This window comes from Plecotus auritus (assembly GCF_963455305.1).
Source record: "Plecotus auritus genome assembly, chromosome: 1".
NCBI lineage: Eukaryota > Metazoa > Chordata > Mammalia > Chiroptera > Vespertilionidae > Plecotus > Plecotus auritus.
In genome coordinates, this window is record NC_137770.1 from 138,228,848 (window position 1) to 138,233,166 (window position 4,319).

The 4,319-nt window shown below is 42.1% G+C and overlaps 1 pseudogene across 1 annotated transcript; it reads left to right on the forward strand.

Annotated features, from left to right (window-relative positions):
* Positions 1 to 2,207: 2,207 nt before the first annotated feature.
* LOC308241204 (5-azacytidine-induced protein 2-like) lies at positions 2,208 to 3,872 on the forward strand (annotated as a pseudogene). The gene is made up of 3 exons: positions 2,208 to 2,272; positions 2,563 to 2,656; positions 2,821 to 3,872. The product of its transcript is annotated as a 5-azacytidine-induced protein 2-like (transcript).
* Positions 3,873 to 4,319: the final 447 nt, after the last annotated feature.

The window sequence follows — 4,319 nt, forward strand, 5'->3', positions numbered from 1 at the left end:
TATTCTTTAAACTACAACTCAGTATGAGTGTTAAGAAGAATAAAGGCATCTATATCTGGATACAATACACAGCGCAAGAATACCATGAAGCATAATTAGTAATTCAGTGGTTGCACACTGTATTAATTGGTATCATGGCTAAGTATCAGAGCTTCTGGGTTTCCTGTCCTTCATTCATTCATTCAACACCATGCACTAAGGTAGTATGACAAGCACTGGAGTTACAAGATGAAGATGACACAGCCCGCCCCTGAACAATCATTTATATATATAAACGGCTAATATGCAGGCTTTTGACCAGGAGACAGGGATTTAGATCACTCGCTATGACATGCGCTGACCACCAGGGGGCAGCATGGAATGAAGGAAGGCCCATCCAGGTCTTGGAAGGCCCTGATTGGCCCTAATTGCCAGCCAGGCCTAGGGACCCTACCTTTGCACGAATTTCATGCATCGGGCCTCTAGTTTACGATAAATTGAAAAAATACAACAAACAAACAGGCAATTTCTACTCAGAGTGATAGATATCACCAACCAATGTAACACAAGGCACTATTGGAGCACACAGAGGAGACATCCAAGTTTTGTGTCAATGTTGTTGGCTTTTTGGTGGAGGTGATATGTAAGTTCATACCCGATGGAAGAGAGAAAAGTATGCCAGAAAGAGAAATGAAGCAGATGTCAGGACTAGAAATGAGGGAGAGCATCTGTGGAACTAGAAATAGTCTAGTTTAGCTAGCTGCTAGAGCAAAGGGACAGAGTAGCAAATATAAGGCTGCATTATTTGGCAAGAACTAAGTGGATTTCAGTGTTTTTACTCCATGCAAATGAATTTGGAGTTTTTCATGAGGGTGCAAGGTAAAAGAATGCCAAAGTCAATGACTGGGGTTTTGAATATTGCCCCTCAGTTGACAGTTATATGAACTGTAACTGCCTGACTCAGTATTCCTAGACGAGTCTGGTTATTTGGCCTTATATCACTAACAGAAACATGAGAAGTGGATGAAGCCAGTTTTTGACCGTAGTTTCAGTGTGCATGTCGACAGTCCATGGCAGAGGGAAGGAAGAGAATAGCCAGAAATGAAGAGAGATGCATGGACTTCTGAGATCTTTAAAGAGCTGTAGAACATGATGATTACATGTGGAATAAGTATATTCTTCCTTATGACTGTTAATATTTCACATTTTTCATTCACATGGATAAGAAAATATTTAATGCAGTATATTTTTATCCAAACATGGAAACAGATACCATTTCCTATTCTCAGTTTGTTGAAAAAATCAATGATATCTAAAATTATTAATAAATTTTGGCAACATACCTTCTTTCATTTCTCTAGTTAGGGTTTCTCCATAATCCTGCCACATCTGAATAGATCAAATATTATTTTTAGTAATTAAGTTAAGTAAGACATTATTAGAGGAATGATATACAGTATAGCTTATGAAATGTGTCCTTTAAATACTACTTTTAGAGACTGGAGCTTTGGGGATTGCACAAATAGAAAAGTAATTACATAAATAAAATTAATTCAGACTCATTTTAATTTTAGATAATAGAGAACAGGCATATATAATGCTATTTAGATTAATCAAATAAAAATGCAATTATTATAGGTCCATTGAATAACCATAACTTCAGAAAAGTAATATTTGATACCATTGGTTTAAAGAAGTTTAAACAAGTCAAGTCATATTTCACACTGAATGTATTACTTTGTGATTCCAAGAAAAACTGCTATTTATAAAAATTTAGTTTTTTTTTTTTTTTTTTTTTTTTTTTTTACTTAAGTTGGGTTTTCTTTAAAATGAGCTTTCCAGCCCCCTTCAGGCCAACTGCTGCTAGCCTCTAGCCCCCTAAGTTGTGTTTCCCTGCTGTGGAGGGTGGAGCAGTCCACGGAGGCGCTGAGGGGCCACACTGGGTTCTGCGCCTCGCGGGCGTGTGGCTGGGTAAGTGGTCTGCTCCTGGTGGCGCTTCAGCTTCTTCTGCCCCTCTTGCCACTCCTTCCTGATCCCCAGGACCCAGCCCACTGGTCTGTCCTGGCACAGCCCAGGCCAAAGAAATGGGAACCCTTCTTAGGTGTACCTGGAGCAGCGGCCTTCGCAGGGAAAGATGGGGTATCTTCGAGGAAACCGGAGCCCGTGGTGACCCCTGATGACCCTGTTCGCAATGCTGGGGATCCAAATGCAGCCTGACTCCAGCTGTCATGGATATACTGGTAGAAGATGGGGTCTGCATTCTAAATCATGAAAAAGCCCAAAAAAGAGATAAGTGATCTGGTCTCAATATATTCAGACTAGAGGCCCAGTGCACGGAATTCGTGCATAGTGGGGGAGAGAGGGGGATCCCTCAGCCCGGCCGGCACCCTCTCCAATCTGAGATCCCTTAAGGGATGTCCGAATGCCTCTCACAATCCAGGACCCCTGGCTCCTAACCACTCACCTGCCTGCCTGCCTGATTGCCCCTAACCGCCTCTGCCTCGCCCCGCACCTGGGACACAGGACTCCCTCCTGCGGCTGGTCACTGGCACCTGGGACACAGAATTCCCTCCCTCTGTCCAGCTGCGGGCACGCAGGACCCAGGCCAGCTTTGCCCAGGCTGGCCGCACCCACAGGGGACCCTGGGCGGGCGGCTTTGCCCGGGCCACAGCCGCAGGTGCTTGGGACCATGGCGCAGGCGGCTTGTCCCTCTCCGGGGCTAAAGGCTGGCTGGTCTCCTCTCCGCTCTCCCCAGTGTTGAGTGTCTGAGCCTTTACTGCATGACAGCATGAGGGCGTGAGGATGTGATGACCATTTGTATATTAGCTCTTTATTATATAGGACGAGTCTGTTGCTTCACATTTTGCCCTTGTCACTGTTTTTTGATGAAGACATCAAAAAACGACTTAAGGATTCAGAGAAAAACTCTTTCCTAAAGAAATGAGTAAGATTTTTGGAAGAAAAACTTACAGGCGCTCTCTTAGATGAAGAAAAAAGTTCTGTGGGCAGAGAACAAGTAAATAAGGCCTATCATGCACATCAAGAGGTTTGCATTGATAGGGATAATTTAAAGAGCAAATTGGATAAAATGAACAAAGACAACCTGAATCTTTGAAAGTATTGAGTAAACAGCAGCAGTCAAACTCCTTTGCTAAGAACAGAGGTGGAGACACAACAGGTGATGAGGGATGTAAATCCACTTAATCAAAAGGGGAGGTGGAAAAGTTGGGTTGTGACCTGAAAATCCATGGCTAGAACCAATGAAGAAAGAATGTAACACTCTCAGAATAGAACTACAAAAAGCCAAACAAACACATCCATCTCAGGAAGACAATCTGCAGAGCAGAGCTCTCCAAAGAGGAAGCAGTTCAAGTGATGAAATGCAAAATGGATACTGGGAGCTGAAGAGAGAAATGTCTAATTTGCATCTGGTGAGTCAAGTACAAGTTGAACTGAAAACCCCAACTGCAATCAAGAAAGCCTATGCCCCTGTAAGATTCCCCTACGACCTTGGCAAAGACAGCACAAAACTGCACTTGACGAATTTCCCTGCAACATACAAAAGACACCCCCCTCTCTCTCCAAATGCCAAAACCCTTTGTCATCCCACATCTTCCCCTTTACCGGGAGATGGGAAGGTTTTATCAGAGAAAGCAATTCTCCCATCATGGACAGATAATGACAGACCCATTCCTCATGACTGCACAAACTGTCAGGAAAATTACTCACATGGCGGGAATTCTCTGGAAGATCATTCTTGGGGACTCCCAAGCCCTCCTAAATCAAGTGAGACAGCACATCGGGAAACTAAAAATAAAACTTTGCCTTTACCCATCCTGCCACCACTGCATAACTTGGATCAACGTAATCAAAACTGCCTTTATAAGAATTAATTCTGAAGAGATCTGGGATTTGGTCATGAGGTTTCTGTACCTCCCCCAAGGGTACACTTGAGAAATTCTTTAATAAACTGAAAGCGGGTGTTGATTAAACTTTTGCAAAATTCGTCAATGTATACATTTGCACATACTGTAACGTATTATGTAGTTCATTTTCCAGTATGAGAGAGCAACCCTTCCTCTTCACATTCTGCCTAAGAATCAGGTATACATTACTAATAAATTAATAAACTTGAGGTGCTTCAAAAAGACAAAAAAATAATAAATAACAAAATGAGCTTTCTATTCTTATACTTTTAGAAAATTAAAAGTTTAAGACATGTTCTATGCTATTAATTTTTCAATCTAAAATGACAAAAGGGGTACTGTCATAAGGTCATGTGAAAATTCTACTGGCAAAAAATAAGTGAAACTATGTTACTGTCTGTATTACGACTGAGA